The sequence below is a fragment of the Crinia signifera genome, chromosome 11, assembly GCF_055691185.1.
Source record: "Crinia signifera chromosome 11, ASM5569118v1, whole genome shotgun sequence".
NCBI lineage: Eukaryota > Metazoa > Chordata > Amphibia > Anura > Myobatrachidae > Crinia > Crinia signifera.
In genome coordinates, this window is record NC_139227.1 from 64,963,665 (window position 1) to 64,982,811 (window position 19,147).

Consider the following 19,147-nt stretch of genomic DNA (forward strand, 5'->3'; position numbering starts at 1 on the left):
CCCCTACTATCAACAGGAAGGTTGTCCACAGGGGGTGACCACCACATAATGTAATCAGACTGTGTTTTGTATATTGTGTTGACTCTGCTATGCATATCTTGGCCACTTCCAGACTTTCTGGAACCGACCCCAGCAGGGGGCAGCAGCAGTACCTGGGAGGGGGGATAAACCTGACTTGAATCCACCAATAGGGATTGAGTGCAAGCCCACTGATGGTATGGAGAAGCGTGGGAAATAGGAAGTTTTTAAAATGACTGGCACACAAGCCAGGAGGGAGAATTGATGGACTGTCCTGGACTAAGAGGTTATGCTCTGTCTAGGTATCGTGTGGACTTATATGCTATCACTGCTGTGTGGATTAAGTGATAGTTTGTGCTTTGGACTGTGATGCTACAAGGACTTTGCTACCCGGATGTTTTTATGCTACCATTTGCCTCTTTTTCCTGTCTTCATCTACTTTCGTGTGCTGTGATAAAAATAAACCATATTTTGGTTTCATCTGCTCGGTGTCTGAGTGATTGAGGAACCTCGTACCCTCACATAAACAGTGTCCCCCGGCTGTGGCATGACACTGCGGGCTGTTGGAGCCCAGTGCTGGTTTCAAAATACGGGGGACCCCCCGTATTTTTGGAACCAGGACCGGTCCAAGAGTCCAGGGCTGGTTTCAGAAATATGGGGGACCCCTATGCTTTTTGTCCCCCGTGTTTTTGGAACCAGGTCCGGCTCAATGAGCCCGGGGCTGGTTATGCTCAAGAGGGGGGACCTCACGCCGTTTTTTTTTTTTTTTTACAAACACAAAATCGCACAATACCTCAAATTTGCACATTTTCATGGCAAAAATTTGCACATTTTCATGGCGAAAATTCTCACATTATCACACTAAATCGCACTTTTCTTTCCGGAACATGCACCTCATTAAATATGCGAATCCGCTGCAAAAATGCGATTTTAAAAAAGTGCGAAAGGGCGATTTTGAAAGTGCAAAAAAACTCTCATTCTATTAAATGTCACCCATTGTAGTGTGGCTTTCATATTCCAGAGCAATGTGTTGCCGCTGGCTATTGTACCTCCATATACTGGCATAATAAGGCCCATGTTTGTGCTATAAAAGAGCAGAGATGTTGGCAGAAAAATGCGGAACACACTGAAATTTATAGGAGGACAGATGATAGGCATAGAGAAAGGGGGATAGATGCTGGGCACAGAAAGGAGGTGGGACAGATACTGGACATAGAGAGGGGGACACAGGGGTGGAACTTCTGCCAGTGCAGTGCACCGGGGCCCAAGGAGTTAATGTAGAATTAGCTGGAACTGGGGACTTTGCGCAGCGGCGCAGAAGGAAGAACGGCGCTGGGTTGAATATACAGGCTGCACCAGGGAGCCAGTGCCAGTGCGCAGGGCAGCATGAGGCCTGGCAGCGGCAATGTGGGAGAAGCAGGCCAGTGGCGGAGCAGGAGGCCCTGTGGCATCATGATCGCATGGAGCAGGAGGCCCGCTGCGCCAATGCAGGATGCCCAGCAGAAGTCATAGGAGGAGAAGGAGACCTGCGGCAGAGCATGAGGCCCAATTGCATCAATCTACAGGGGAAGAGACCCGGCAGCGCATAAGGAGGCCTGGCGACTGTGGTCAGCTGGAAGCAGGAGGCCCGACTGCTGCTGTACAGGAGGGAGGCCTGGCGGCGGTGATCAGCGGGGGAGCAGATCTCTGAGCTGAAGGTACACAGCTTTTAATGTTGGTGAGGGAATAGAACACAGTAGTACTGAGGAGGGGGATGCAGGTGCAGAAGGGGTTAATTAGGCTCTCCCCCTACTCCCTGTTTTCCCCACCCCTGCCTTTCCCTTCCATACACACATCTCCTCTGTTTCTCTCTCCCCCTGCCTCTTTATTTCTCTTTTCACCCCAGTCTCTCTCCCTTTTTTTCCTCCATTCTGTGCTCCCCCATCTAATCTCTTTCTCACCCTCTCTCCTCTGCCTCTCTCCCTGTACCCTTTTTTCTCAACCCTCTCTCACCAATTAATCTCTCTCTCTGCTCCAAGTCTCCTATGTCTCTCTGGTCCTCACACTTCCCCATCTCACTTTCTCCCCACTCCCCCTTTACAGGGGCACTTGACAGGTGACAGATTACAGGGTGGTGGGGAGTTAGACAATTACAAGAAAATATAAATAAAAAAGAACTTCAAGAGGGTGTAGGGGATTGCCTTGGGCCCCCAAAGCTCCCGGGCCCCATAGCATTCGTATCCCCGTGTCTTCTATATTTACGCCACTACAGTGGGAGACTTTGCGCCAAGGCAAAGGAGAAGACCTGGCTTGACCATGTAATCCCCTGGAAATGAGCATGTAATCTCCCCCCCTTCCCCAGAAATGAGCAAGTAATCCCCCTGGGCAATTAGCATGTAACTACCCCTGGCAAAGTGAGCATGTAATACCTGTGGCAATGAGCATGTAACCCCCTGTGGCAAGGAGCATGTAACTCCTGGCAACAAGCATGCAGGTAAACCCATTTGTGTGGCATAATATGTAAGGGGCATTATGGTGTTTGGCCTAATGTGTAATAAGCAATACGGTGTGTGGTATATTATGTAATGGGCATTATGGCATATGGTATTATGGAGGTTGTTCTGATTTACTTGCTCAGATACAACTTCGCTCGGAGCGTGTTTCTTAGCCTACTGCGCATGCGTAGCATTCGCTATGCGCATGTGCAAGCTTACTCAACTGTGTACGGACATGACCCAGCGACACATGAGAAACACTCGCAGGAAAAAAGCAGTTCTTACGCCACGCAGCCCAGCCACATCAGCGGGCCCACATTCGCTCGGACAACACGCAAAATTTCTCACATTTATCAATTAACTAACTACATGGCAGCAACACGAGAAGCACACTTTTGCAGTTTAACCATTTACACATATCTCTTATATATTTAATTGCTTTTACACACAAATGCAGCAGTATTCTTAACTACTATTATGTGCCACATTCTGAACACAATAAATACACATGTAATAAGGGTTCATTTGTATTGAAATTGGGGAAGGCAATTAGTTAATTGAATGCAATAAACAACATACACTGGGTAATTGGGTAATGGTTTGAGCATTGTGGATTAGTGCTGTGGCATGTTAAACACCAGCAGAGCCTCTTCGTTCGGCCATCCTTACGCTGGAAGTGGACAATGTAAGATCCATATGTACACGGTAGCGTATCTGCAATAGCACGCCACTCCCCTTTGTGTGTTGATCCGAACGAACGACTTCAGTGGCTTTATAGGCGTGCCTTCGCTTCCTGTGTGCGTATATATATATATATATATATATGTGGTCCGTTCGCTCGAATGAATATGTATCCGAATGAATCAACCAGAATAATGGCCAATATGTAATGGGTATTTTGGTCTGTGGCATTATGTGTAATGGGCATTACGTGTGTGGGCATAATGTGTAATGGACATTATGGTGTAGGAATGTGTAATGGGCATCACAGTGTGCAGCATAATGTGTAATGGGCTTTAAATTTAAATAAACAAAACAAAAATACACAATGCATTTTTTTTGTGTGTTGGAGGGGGCCAAACCATATTTTTGCACCTGGGCCCACATCTCGCTTGTTCCGCCTCTGGGGTGACAAATGCCCAGATCAGCTAAGAAAGAATCCCATATTCTTCTATAGGGTGTTGCCAGCTTAGGCTGGCATGACCCTCCATTTTAGAACCCTGGCATCCAGGACTTAGTACATTTGAAAATGTGGTAAGGGAAGGTCTGGAACAGCATAACAGCACAACCAGTAGCGCACGCAGGAGGGGTTTCTGAGTACCCAGAAATGCCCCCAGGAATGTAAGTGTCCTAGTCTGAAAGCTGAGGGTCCCCTCTTTCCATGGGTACAAGAATTTTAAAATCGGCCCTGGGGAACCAGAGATACCTGGTATGTAGCTTTATATGCTCGTTGGCAGATTGCTCTGCCTCCTGAACTCTGATCCCCTAGTCCCCAATACCATTTGGTAGGTGGGATTCTTTAATTCCATTAAAAGCTAAGACATCTAGTTCCAGGAACTGGAGATATCTGCAGTCAAGCAAGCTGTCCTCCCACCAGAAAATTATGAATAATAAGCTCACTCCACTATACACCCCGCCTCTGCGTATTAAACATCCTCTACCACCCTGGAAGTTATGTATCAGGGCCCCTTCATTCAGCCCAATACCCCCTTCTCCCACCTCATCTCCCACCATCTGTGCAGTAAAGGGGTAATTAGTGGAAATTACTGAGTCCTACATGCTGAGCGGTTGATATAATACCCCTACCACCCGCGGGACATCAAAGCTTCCGCTCATAGCACCCCCCACCCCTACCGCTGGAGGATAGGCAGGGGCCCCAATACATTGCTATGCCCAGGGGTCTACACTGCTGTTAAGTATATATATATATATATATATATATAATTATTATTATTATTTATATACATTTGGTCTATCTATAATACTTTAACTGACCCGGCATATACTGGGTCACCTAAGTGTCCATCTCCGTGCTTTGCTCCACCCCTCTCTGGAAACCCCCTTCTGAAAATCCTGCGCTTGCCCCTGAGCACAACAGCTACACAATGGTCACAGAAAAAAGCTTGAACGTCATGTGTCCCACAGTGATCTCAGTCTTGGCATGTGAGCACCAGGCCACCCGGATCTGCTATACTCTGCACCCGCTCTAGTGGCAGATGGAGGAACAGGAACTATACTGATCCCATGTCCTGAGTATTTAACCAATTCCATTGTGCGTAATTCTTCTGTCCTATTACACTCGTGCATTTCTAAGCAACATCACACTGCTATTTATCCCTGATGTTTTTCTCATTGTCAGTTTGTGTCTGATATTTTGTCATATTTATTGTCTCATTAAAAAGTTATGTTTATGTTCTGGATTCTCAAATTAATGGATGCGCCCATCTGACATTTTAAGAAGTACTTACTCTAACACCTCCTGAATGCAGCGGGTGCGGGTATCCGCTGACATGTGCCAAACACTGTATCTCACAGTGCTTCCAGAGGACGGATCTCTGTGTGACCATGGAAGTCCTTACATCCGCTTCCAACCTGGCATCTTCAGCCGTTAGCACAACTTGGCGTGACCGGCAGTGATACAAGGACACACCGGAGTATGCTTAACACTCTGCATCCACTCCCCCTAGTCCGTTTTAGTAAATATGGGGCAACCATAACTTCCTTCCCCCTATCCCCCATTCCATCTTCTTTCTCTGCCTAACTTCCCACTCTTACTATGTGTTATATATACACATCCATAAATGCTATTGCTACATCCCAATTGTATTAGGTAAAGCAGTGGTTATTGCGTGCTACCAGCCAATTCCCCCTGAATTACTCAGGTCTCACTTTCCGCACGTGTGACCGGTTCTGTCTTTTATTCTACTTGTTGCTGATGTTGTTTTCTATTCTTGTTTTTTTCTTTAATAAAACAGATTGAATAAAATAAAATGTATATATGTTTTATATATTTACTGTCCCACGTGGATACGTTTAGCATCGCTGTGGGATTCGGCTTGTGTTAGTTACTTCTATACAAGGGGATAGATTGATAAGTGATTATAGACAACACTGAGTAATGGTGCTGATCCTGTCACTGGTCATTGCTGGGCAATAACTATTGGGGGACAGTTATTTTTATTACAATCTCTGGGTATCAAGCCAGATCACATATAACCATGGGTGCCCCCCTTAGGAGGGGCTACAGCACAGTCCAAGATACATGGAAGGGAGCCACACCAACTGCCAGTTAGTCAGTGTAGGAAGGAAGGGGTTGGTGGCAGTTGGTGAGATTTCCCTAGTTAGACATTAGACTGTGCTGCAGCCAACACCGCTGGAGCCATCCACTGCATATAATAAATGCTGATGATGATGTCACAGAGGCATTATGTCACAGTGCATTACTGGTCACATGATCTGAGCTGTTTGGCTTGAGGCTCATTGCTTCCTGAGAACTGGATGGTGGAAGAGGTTCTCTGTGAAGATGGGCTGCTGCTTAGGCAAATGTTGTGACCGAGACGTGCAGAGCGCTAAACCTGCGAGTGCCCGGAATCTGTTTGACAACGATCAGGCAGCATTTGTTCTGGAGGTCCTTTTGTCCCGACCAGCGTTTAGCCGCAGACGAAACCGAAGGCTCAAGGCTTATGGGTTTACACCTATTCTGTCTCCCATTGATGAAGAGGAGGAGCCTGAGGCATCTGCTGAGGAGGTCGTGGTTGAGGAGGAGGAGGAGGAGGAGGAGGAGATTATATTGGCTCAAGGAGTGGCGGAATAGTGCATGGCACTGGGCATGAAGACTGGGAGTCGGAGTCCCTGGACATTGACCCCAATGACTTTTATATACTATTGTGTATTGTCGGAGTAGCGCCTGGCACTCGGCATGAAGACTGGGAGTCAGAGTCCGCTGCCATTGACCCCCAATGACTTTTATATGCTATTGCGTATTTTCTGAGTAGCGCCTGGCACTCGGCATGAAGACTGGGAGTCGGAGTCCGCTGCCATTGACACCAATGACTTTTATATGCTATTGCGTATTGTCGGAGTAGCGCCTGGCACTCGTCATGAAGACTGGGAGTCGGAGTCCCCGGACATTGACCCAATGACTTTCTATGCTGTCCTGTATTGTAGCCTATATTGTAATCTGGCTGCACATCTCCACTACTGCAGGCCGGTAGTGTGAGGAGGACGGCTTTGTACATTTCTGTATATATGTATACGTGTATATTTGTATATTTGTAAATATTGTACATATCTATCTATCTATCTATCTATCTATCTATCTATCTATCTATCTATCTATCTATCTATCTAGATAGATATCACTATCAATCTATATATGTATAACCAATGTACAATAAAACCTTGTATAATAACAGAACATGTGTGTGTGTGTGTGTGTGTGTGTGTGTGTTTGTGTGTGTGACACAACTCTGGCTCATGCGCTGCTAGTTGCACACCTACACACATCCGGGAAGTGTTGCTAATTTGCATACGCCAGCAATTGTGTTGATTTAGATAAAGAGTTACAGCTGCAAAATGTGACGCAAAGGCTCCAGCTCCGAATCAGCCCCATAGTGATATATATATATATACATATATATATATATATATATATATATACAGTCTATCATATATATATATATATATATATATATATATATATAGACGCCATAAGACGCTGCTATTGCTGAACACAAATTCCATTGCTGACGAAGTGTAATCAAGAGATGACACCAAAAGTAAAGTGGCAAGGCGGACATGCACAGTTGAAAAATCATTGCAAAAATGGAGGCAGCGCCATTTTACCGGAGTACAGCACATGCACACTTGTTTCTGTCACAGTGCTAGAGTCTCCTGGAGACTACTGTGTTGCCGCCTGGAGAAGAGGACACAGGTGGAGACTACATATGGTCCCCTCCTCCAGGGGCGGATCCAGGATAAAATGACAGGGGGGGGCACCATGACAAAAGAGGGTTTAGGTGGGGGAGGGGCAGTGTTAGTGGTGCCAGTGTACATGCTAAGAGAGCGGCAGAGGGAGGGTGGGAATGGGATTATAAATAGGCCCTGGTGTTTAAAGTACGCAGGCCCACCATGGCGACAAAAGTGAAGGATGTAGTTGTGCGCGCGCCGGAAAAGGGGGTGTGGCCACTCAACAGGGGACGTGTCCTTGAGTGTAGTCTACAACACCATATACAACTTCTACACATTATGCAACAAAATACTAGACCCCATTATACTTGCCCCTTACATATGATGCCAAATGGAATGAGCCAAAATTCACATAATGCCACATGGATTGAGAAAAAAATTCACATAATGCCACACATATTAAGCCAAAATTCACATAATGCCACACAGATTAAGCCAAAATTCACAATACGCTTCATAAACAGGGACATTGTCCACCAAAGGCACGCATTAAACATTTACCATAATGTCCATGCCATTATGTCCATTATGTATTATGCCAAACACCATAATGGCTATTAAAAATGATGCTACATAAATGCTGCTTATCTACATGCTCATTGCCAGAGGTTCCATGCTCATTGCCATTTGAGATTACATGCTCATTGCCAAGGGGGAACACATGCTCGCGGTAAATGGGGGACAGCCGCCGCCAGGCAGAAGTGATAGCCACTGACAGTGGCAGAGCCTGGCTGTATTCAGAGCACTGCAGGTCCCGGCTATTTGAAATAATACCCCTTTCACACCAGAAAATGCATTCTCAGGTTGGCCCCTTTTACACCAGCCTAGTCCCGGCATTTTCTGGTGTGAGGGGGAGAGAAAAACCACCCCTCCCCCCCTTTAACCAGTTATCTCATTTAACCGGCTATATCTTCGGAACCAATTGACCCATTTACATGAGACAAGTATCATATTGAAGACATTTTGAGTGGGCTTTGAATGATTTAGGTCCAGTGAAACTGGGGTGCTTGGTTCCAGAGTAATCTGCCCTCAAATAACATTAACAGCCATGAAATTACATTTAAAAAATAATAATCGGTTTACATGCAATTTCTCTGGTACTGATTAACCGATATGGACCAGCCTGGTATCATATTGAAGGACCAGCGATTTGGTATTGAATGAGATCAACCACAAGCTTCTGTGATGCTAGGGCGGGAACTGACACCCGTCGGAACTGGGTGGGGGTCAGAATTGACGGGTCCCATATTATCCTATGGGGAAAAAAAGTTACAGCTTTGCCAGGCGATATCTCTGGTTCCTGGGGGGCTAAAGACACGGGGCTGGGCTCGTTGGAAAGCCCTGGTCCTCAGCTACAAAATTAAATGACAGGGGGGGCATGTGCCCGGGTGACCCCCCCCTGAATCCGCCACTGCCCTCCTCTCTTAGGGGATTAATTTGGTTCACTCTTTCTGACAAATTTCTTCTTAGATAGACAAAACCATGGGCCTTATTCTAGTTCACTCTTTCTGACAAAATCCTTCTTAGATGGACAAAACCATGTGCACTGCAGGTGGGGAAGATTTAAAATGTGCAGAGAGAATTAGATTTGGGTGAGTTATTTTGTTTCTGTGCAGGGTAAATACTGACTGCTTTATTTTTACACTGCAATATAGATCTCACTTTGAAGTAAAACTCTGCACATGTTACATCTGCCCCACCTGCAGTGCACATGGTTTTGTCCATCTAAGAAGGATTTTGTCAGAAAGAGTGAACTAGAATAATGCCCCATGTGCACTGCAGGTGGGGCAGATGTTACTTGTGCAGAGAGTTAGATTTGGGTGGGGTTTTACTTCAAAGTGAGATCTATTTTGCAGTGTAAAAATAAAGCAGTCAGTATTTTCCCTGCACAGAAACAAAATAACTCACCCAATACTAATTCTCTCTGCACATGTTACATCTGCCTCACCTGCAGTTCACATGGTTTTGTCCATATAAGAAGGAATTTGTCACAAAGAGTGAACCAAAATAACCACCAGAGAGAATGCCACGGTAATTATGAATAAATCCAGAAACAAATTCATTTCATAGGATTTTGTTGTAAAATGACTATCCCAGTATGGATTCATTTATTTCTGCCAAGTTATAATTCGGACCTTTTATAAATTGCAGCAATACAATGCCGGACACTTCTTCTAGTTTGTAGCTGCCAGAGAATAATTTTATGTTCAAATAACATTTTACAGAATTCACTTCTGTGGCCGGAGAGCCCGGCACACGGGGTTAATGGCGGCTACAGCACTGAAGGGGTTAACTATCCGTGCTTGGCCGTTATTCAGAACAAGGGCACTTGCCCTGTTTTAAACTGTATGAGTAGCACTGAGCTGGGACAGGACCCCTGCTGCAGTGCTGATGTAAGTTATAGCACTGAGCTGGGCACCCGGCACACATATCATATGTATTTATGTAATATATGTTTGGCACTGAGCTAGGACTGCATCATATATTGTGTATTGAATATTGAATATTGAGGAATGCATTCTGGACTTACAATGCACTTTGTACATTTCTGGGGGGAAGGAATTTAGCAAATCTTGGTGATGAGGAAATTAAATGCTAATTGGCCCTTCTTGTCAGAAGGTCTGTGAGTGTCCAAAACACAGCAGGGAGTAGGCTCTGTGTCTGAAGCCCTGTGTAAAAGGTGATAAGGAAACAAATTTATGTACTGTTGTGATGGGTCACTGAACCCAGGCCATCCTGTGTGCCAGGTGTTGGTAATGCAGACATTTGTGTTTCTTTATGTAAACATGTCCAGGAGATTAATATCTCCCCTGTTTCTGGAAGTTATATATTCTAAGGAAATTGGACTCATCCTTTGTAGTATGTAATCCTGGTTCGTTATGCACTGGAAGTAACATGTCAGATTGAGATGCAAATTGTAAATGTATGGGGGAGGATCTGACAATGCCAGTGTGTTTTCTGTCTTTATAAGCAGGGCCTGTGAGCCCAAGTTGTTGTACTTCTGCCTGTATCTGAATGCTGTAACATCACTTGTATGCTGTACCTCCTAGGGACCTAGGAGAGGGCTCTTTTCAGAGCTTCTACTTGAGCAAATAAACCATCTTTTGCCCAAGAAGTCTGCTTCATCTGCGACCAACAGAATTAATTGCAATAATTCCGTTCTCCGGCTGTTCTGGGTATAGCATCCAGCGTCTCCGAGTCTCCGCTCTGCCAGCTACCAAAGCAGAGGCCTGGTCCGTGACCAGTGGGGGACTAGTCGACACCAGCAGTGTGTCGACGCAGGTAGTACTCAGGGCCAGCGGTTGGGCCTGAGGAGGTATCCGTGGTTCCAGGCGCCACGTATAAGGAGTCTGGTGGTGGCAGCGATAACCCCGCCCACTGCGTAGTGGGTGGAGTCAGTAACAGGCGGTTGCTGACGGTAACAGGGAATCCCCTATTGGCCAGGTCCCGTGAGACCAGGAACCGCTATCTGTGGACCCGAAGGGCGTAGCCAGAGCTAAGGGCAGGCGTCCGGTCACAGAAATTGGTGGCAAGCCGGTGGGATAACCCAGGCGGCTCTTCAGTCACCCGATTGGAGAAGCCGAGTTACTCAGGGAGGAGTAACTGCAGCCAGGAGAACGCGCAAGATGGCGGACTTCAATGGAATGTCGAAGGATGACCTCGAGATCGTGTGTCGGGAGAAGGGTGTGGATATCCCTTCCAAAGCAACTGTAAACGAAATGAGGGCGGCGCTCAAGCGCTTGGAGGAGTCGAGTCGGGAGGAGGTGCAGCACGCTGATGGTGACAGTGTCCAGGAGGACAGCCACACAGAGGACCTTCATCTGGACCCGGTGAGACTCACAAGCCCCGCCCCCTCTAGCAGCAGCCACGTTTCCCAACATTCCCTAGCAGGGCCAGGATCCCTGCGTCCCAGGGTGGACGGCGCGGATAGCCTAGCGGATCGGCTAGCGGAATTAGGGGAGAGGGCAACGGAACAAGAACGCATGCTCATCATTCGGATGTGGCATGCGGAGCGGGCACCACAGGCTGTGGTACCCCGGGTGCCGTTGTCAGCTGCTACCCACCGAGTGGGACGGATTCAGTTTGCTAAGTTTGCCGACAGCGATGGGGACATTGATGGACATTTGCAAGTTTTTGAGAGGACTTGTAAACTACATGATTTGCCCAAACAGGAGTGGGTAAGACACCTTGTGCCCACCCTGCATGGAGAGGCCTTGGAGGCCTATCGAGGAGTGGCCAATGAGGACTGTGGGGACTATGATGTTGTCGCCAAGGCCCTCCTCCAACGGTTTTTTGTAACTCCTGAGTCCTACAGGAAAAAGTTTCGGGACTTGCCAAAGAATCCGGGCAGCACCCACGAGCAGTTTGCCACCCAGCTGCGGCAGTACTTGGTGAAGTGGGTGCAGGAATCAAAGGCCACAACCTGGGACACCCTGATTGATGTGATTTGCAGGGAGCAGTTCTACCGCAGGTGTGCCCAGGAAGTGAAGGAGTGGGTGCTAGATCGGGAGCCACCCAGTGTAAAGATGGCTGCCCAGCTAGCGGACAAGTATGTGGCAATTCGGTCACAGGGGCTGAGACGCCCAAGTAGCAGCCCACTACAAAGGACTGTACCACCAGGGGGACACCCCTCTTCAGCTCATCGCCCCCCAAAGCATGCAGCTTCCAACCCGGGTGCTCTTGGCCAGCAATCGCCCCGCAGCGTCCCTGCGAGTAATCAGGGATCATCGGAGCCCCACCTGGTCAAGAAGTGCTACAGCTGTGGGAAAATCGGACATCTGAGGATGAACTGTCCCACACTGCCGGCACCCCAGATTCGCGCTACGAATCCGAATGCTGGATCCCGGCTTGCTTGCTTGACCCGTGGAGATGAGCCCACAGAGACTGTACCCCCTCCAGTCAGTCCGATGGAGTGTGGTGAGAAGCAGGCAGACTCTGCTGATAGAGTGACCTGCATGGCCATGCGGCCTCTACAGAATATGTGGCGGCACCTACAGTCGGTCCAAGTGGGGCCCCTGCAGGGGGAAGGCCTGAGAGACTCTGGGGCCTCAATCACTGTGGTGAGCCCCAGACTGATTGATCCTGCTGCAATCTTGCAGGGTCGCACTGCCAAAGTTACAATGGCAGATGGAGGGGAGCGAGAGGTACCCATGGCCAGAGTCTACCTGGATTGGGGGGCTGGACCAGAGTTGCGAGATGTTGCCGTCATGGATGGCCTCCCAACAGATGTAGTCCTGGGGAATGATCTTGGTGGTGGAATCGTTACCACATTTGCTAACGCCATCGCCTGGAGTCAAGCTGCCAGACTACAGTCCTTACCATCAACACCAGCACAGCCCAGCCCAGAGGAAAAGACCACAGCGGCCAGACAACCGCCAGCACAGCCAACCACAGCATCAACCAGCCCAGAGGAAAAGACTACAGCGGCTAGATCAGCGCATCTCCCCAGCATGCCTTTTGCCTCTGGTGTGCCTACGTCCCCTAGCAACGCGGAGGATGTATGTGCCAGCTTGTTGTATCCTGTGGGGGTACCCAGCGATGCTCCTGTTCCTAGTGGTTTGCCAACTCCAGCGGTGAGTATGAGTGACCACACTGACCTTTACATGACTGACCCAAACCAGAATGACCCTAGACATCCCAACCTAGATACCCCTGTAGAGTGTCCCCCTTTAGGAGAAAGTGAGGGGCACTGGCAGGGGGTTCAGGAGGCTCCGCTCTCTGACCCATCCCTGACAGGCATACGGTGCCAAGCTCGCAGCGGCCTTGATGGGGTGGGGGTGGGGAATGTACCCGGGCAGGAAGGGTTCAGGCCCAGGGTAGTCAGGAAGGTAGAAGGGGATACACCAGAGAGAGTGGGTTCCCCAAGACGTAGGTCCTTTGAGGAGGACAGGAGGGCAGGTCTGACAGTTGTTGCAGACGGGTGCCCGAGAGAAGTGACAGGGGTGCAGTGCCTGGAGGATAGTGTGGGAGGAGACAGGGGTAGGCCCAGACCAGGGAAGGTAGAGGCGACCAGAGGCTGTCCCCGGCCCACTACCCCCAGACAGGTACTGACCTTAGAAACTGTAAGGCCCTACAGACCAGTTGTCCCTGACTCTAGTTTGGTAGTGACGTCCCTTACAGTAGTGACTAGGAAGGGTCTTCCCAAGACAGTGGACTGTACACCTGCTTGTGAGTTGGCATTCCAGTCGCTGAAGGAGGCTCTGGTACCAGCTCCAGTGCTGATGACGCATATTTATTACCAGGACATTGTGGTACGGACTATTGCGTCACTGCACGGACTGGGAGCAGTACTGAGCCAGGAGGAGCACCCTGTGGCTTGTGTGAGCAGAATACTGCTATGGTGGGAGGTGGGGTATGCCACAATTTGGACACACTGGGTGGCAATTGTGTATGCAGCAGACCAGCTTTGGCACAGATGGTGCCACTGGCACCCCACTGGGGTGAAGGAACACCCACCTGATGAAGGTTTGCCCCTTCATTGGGGGAAACAGACAGACTGTTGTTGTGGGGCCTTGGACTTGGACACTGTGGTGACTGTGTGGACTTTCAGCACCAACCGGATATGGCCCACTGCAGTCTGGAGGAACTGTCTAGGCTGGGGGCCAACACCCCCAGGCACTCCCAGTAACCCCCAAATGGGCTGCGGGACCAGGAGCCAAGTCGTTGGGACATGGCCCTCTGGTTTCCCGCTTGAAGGGGGGGGGAGAAGTGTGGCCGGAGAGCCCGGCACACGGGGTTAATGGCGGCTACAGCACTGAAGGGGTTAACTATCCGTGCTTGGCCGTTATTCAGAACAAGGGCACTTGCCCTGTTTTAAACTGTATGAGTAGCACTGAGCTGGGACAGGACCCCTGCTGCAGTGCTGATGTAAGTTATAGCACTGAGCTGGGCACCCGGCACACATATCATATGTATTTATGTAATATATGTTTGGCACTGAGCTAGGACTGCATCATATATTGTGTATTGAATATTGAATATTGAGGAATGCATTCTGGACTTACAATGCACTTTGTACATTTCTGGGGGGAAGGAATTTAGCAAATCTTGGTGATGAGGAAATTAAATGCTAATTGGCCCTTCTTGTCAGAAGGTCTGTGAGTGTCCAAAACACAGCAGGGAGTAGGCTCTGTGTCTGAAGCCCTGTGTAAAAGGTGATAAGGAAACAAATTTATGTACTGTTGTGATGGGTCACTGAACCCAGGCCATCCTGTGTGCCAGGTGTTGGTAATGCAGACATTTGTGTTTCTTTATGTAAACATGTCCAGGAGATTAATATCTCCCCTGTTTCTGGAAGTTATATATTCTAAGGAAATTGGACTCATCCTTTGTAGTATGTAATCCTGGTTCGTTATGCACTGGAAGTAACATGTCAGATTGAGATGCAAATTGTAAATGTATGGGGGAGGATCTGACAATGCCAGTGTGTTTTCTGTCTTTATAAGCAGGGCCTGTGAGCCCAAGTTGTTGTACTTCTGCCTGTATCTGAATGCTGTAACATCACTTGTATGCTGTACCTCCTAGGGACCTAGGAGAGGGCTCTTTTCAGAGCTTCTACTTGAGCAAATAAACCATCTTTTGCCCAAGAAGTCTGCTTCATCTGCGACCAACAGAATTAATTGCAATAATTCCGTTCTCCGGCTGTTCTGGGTATAGCATCCAGCGTCTCCGAGTCTCCGCTCTGCCAGCTACCAAAGCAGAGGCCTGGTCCGTGACCAGTGGGGGACTAGTCGACACCAGCAGTGTGTCGACGCAGGTAGTACTCAGGGCCAGCGGTTGGGCCTGAGGAGGTATCCGTGGTTCCAGGCGCCACGTATAAGGAGTCTGGTGGTGGCAGCGATAACCCCGCCCACTGCGTAGTGGGTGGAGTCAGTAACAGGCGGTTGCTGACGGTAACAGGGAATCCCCTATTGGCCAGGTCCCGTGAGACCAGGAACCGCTATCTGTGGACCCGAAGGGCGTAGCCAGAGCTAAGGGCAGGCGTCCGGTCACAACTTCTTTATACTCTTTAAAATGTTATTATTTATTACCATTATTTATTATTTAAACACTCACATCAGTCCCTGCCCCAGTGGCGTTTACAATCTATATTCCCTACCACATGTACAGTACACGCACACACAGACATAGGGTTAATTTTGTTGGGAGCCAATTGACCTACCAGTATATCTTCAGAATGTCAGAGGGAACCGGAGTACCCGGAGGAAACCCACGCAAGCATGGGGAGAATATGTAAACTCCGCACAGTCCGTAGTCTGTAGTTTACAGGACAGTCGGTGGCAGGAGTAGTGAGTTACACGTGTGTGTGATGCTGCTAGCGCTTATACCGATATTTCACCTAAGGCTTTAATATTATTTACAATTGCAAAAAATATAGGAAAAACTATTTATTATATGTAACCGTTACTACCTGCTGTGATATGGGGTAGGCAGCATTTGGGCTAACTCAGGCCTGATTCAGACCTGCTCCCTATGCTGCGTATATCCGCTGCCTAGTAAGCAGGTAAATGCCTCCCCACCGAACACATGTCCCCCCCCCCCCCCTGCCACCCCAATCCCTGTGCAATGCTGCAAATACATGTGTACGCTTACTATAAGTGTCCCCTCGCCTGGCTCACTTCACTCGCCATGCCTCTGTTACGGTGCCTTGTTATTATAATCTAACTGTATAAGTAAGAGAAAAACTATTTTGGATTTTTTTTTTAAATGCATGTTGTCATTTTTCATGTCGACCTTTCCCAAGTTGACATTTTTCATGTATCAACCCATGGCCTGTCGACCAAAAGTGGTCGACCTATTTTATTGTCGACCTGCTGTCCGCACCCAGGAAATCTTGGCAGTATAGGAGCCATGTCATCTTGGCAGTATAGGAGCAAAAAATGTATAAACAGCCCACCCACCTTTCTTCATGATCATTTCCAATAGAATACACAATGAATGAGCAAAGCAAGACCGGGACATGTAAGGGCCACTGGGAAACTGCAGAGGCCCATGTTTAGGGATGTGGCCAGTCTCCATGGTGTGCCCTGCTGCCCCATTGGTCTGTCTACCCACAAGAGATAACTTTGGATGGACCTCTTAACCCTTTGAGTGCCAACATCTCTGAGAGATTTCCAAAATATCCGCTAAAAATGCCAGAGTCGCTCACATTTGGTATATAAATTCAAATAAAAAAATGTGTCAAAAAAGATTATATTTCCTATATAAGGTACACATTACAGGTCATTATGATGAATAAAAATATTTGGGTGGCAATTTTCACACCTATTTTGACAAATTCACTTGGCATTCAAAAGAGTTAATAAATATAGTAAATACAGCTAGTGCATCATGATAATGCAACCAGATTAATAACAGCATACCTCCCAACTGTCCCGATTTTCATGGGACAGTCCATTTTTTGGGGGACTGCCCCTCCCACGGCTGACAGTGTGCTGCGGTGGGCAGGACCCCTTGCCTGAGCAGGTTGAATAGACGCTGTGAGCATGCGCACAGCGTCTACCCACAGGCACAGGTAGACAGGGGGCATGGTCAGTGGCTTACAGAGCATTGTCCATACCCCCATAGTGATGAACCGGGGAAATGGCTTTGCAATTGCAGACATTACACAAAGCCACGCCCTGTTGCTTGGTCACAGCCCTTTTTGGGAATGCCTCTGGCTTGGCTGTACATGAGTCCCGAACTCTCTTACAGAAATGTTGGGAGGTATGATAACAGCAATGCTCTGTAGACAATAGTCGTGTGCAGTGTAAGGTAACGTATGTAAAATGTATAATTCAAGTGCTGGAGGGCACCCTTGTTCCCCTGTGGGCCAGTCCAACCCTGTTAAAATAAATATGCCACACTGTTTGGAGTTTCTGTGGTCAATAACAACTAGCTGCTACCCATTACTTGCCTCTCAACTTTGTCATGTGGGGAAGCGAGACCTGCAGCACCAGAGGCACATCCGCATCCATAAAGGGGATGGGACCTTGGGTGATGTCTTTTAACTACCAACAGGCTGGATGGCTGAGTGCATTGCCAGTCTGCCGTACTTAAACAACTGGCTATGATACTTGTGCAGATGTAAGCCCCCTAACGGAATACCTCTATTAAGACACATGCAAACAATATTAGTGCATTCACAGAGAGGTCAAGCACAGCGCTTGAACTGCTACATTAAGTGGAAGAATTAAATATTGGAATGGTTTATCACAGGTCTTTTGGACTAAGATTTCTAATCATCTCGTTTTCTCATTTGTCTGAGAGACTGTGTTGAGTGGTTTTAAAAGTACAGCCTCCTTGGTAGGCTTAAAATCAACTCCCAAGCCTCGTGAGAGAGAGACCTGAACAGGACCCTCGGTGTTGTAGACTGGGATAATATCTTTAGGTCTTGTTTTGGGATCTCTCACAGTATAAACCACTCCTAAATGTTTTTTAAGCTCCTTCATAGAGCCTATCTCACCCGGACAGGCTGCATAGAATTTGGCCATCGATCTCTTAATTTGTTTTGGAGAAATTGTTGAAACATCAGAGATATTTTCCACATATTTTGGGTGTGCCCATTTTTGCAGCCTCTCTGGGGGGAAGTGTTTCAGGTGATCTTAATATTAAACCAAGCCATTCTCCCTGACCCAGCTCTAGTATTGCTCCATATATTCCCGACACATTTCTCGGCAGCTGACAGATACATTTTGGGAAATGTCCTTATTCCCAATATGGCTTTTATTGCCAAACTGTGGAAATCTGATGTAATTCTGTCCATAGGGACTGCACATAACAAAGTACACAACCACTTTTTATACGAGACTACTGGTGCCAAATATTCTCCACACTCGATAGTCATGAAATGGTTTGGTTGGTCTCTTTATAATAATAAGAAGGGTTACTCGACCATTTACAGCAGCCCTCCTGACTTAACTATTTTATTTTCTCAGTAAATACATGCCTCTTTGTTGCTCTGATTTTACTGTTCTGCGTAGATTCAGACTGTAATATTGATGCAGTTTCAGGTCTGATATGTATTATGAGACGAATATTATTTTATCATTTGCTGTTTTCTTACTTTGTTTTACTTTTGTCCCTTCTTTAGCCCCCTGTTATTTTGACAAAAACTTGCAATAAAAATGTAATGTTTAAAAAAAAAGTACAGCCTCCTCTTAAAAATTAATCCAGAATCGCATCATCAGTGGGAGACTTGACTTTTCTTTTGGGGGGCCGGGGGGCCTCCAGATTTAGAATTTATGGCAGAGATAATATAATTTTCTATATCGTCCAGTAGGGGGCACAGGACTACACGCTGGATATGAGAGGTGAGGTAGCAGAGCAGGCACCAAGGTTTACAAATTTGTAACCAGCATGCTCCCTGCCCCCCTCTCCTCATACCCCGCCCGCTGACCAGTTTTTTCTTTGGTGCCAAGGCAGGAGCAGGCACTGCTTTTTGTGGGCTGCTAGCAGCCTCTGGTTACAAGATCTGGGCCGCGGGCGAGTGCTCTATTAGTGAGTCACCTGCACTACAACACCTGGCGGCGATCCCCTCCTGCGGGAAGGAGTCTGCAGAGGGGCAGGTGCAGTGGGGGTTTGATTAAAAAAAAAAACACCCATAGACCACCGAGGACTTTTTATTCAGGCTGGTTTGGCTCCTGAGGGGGAGATAAGGTTGTCTGAGGCTCCTCCCCCTCCCTGGGGACATGGTTGTAGCTTGCTAA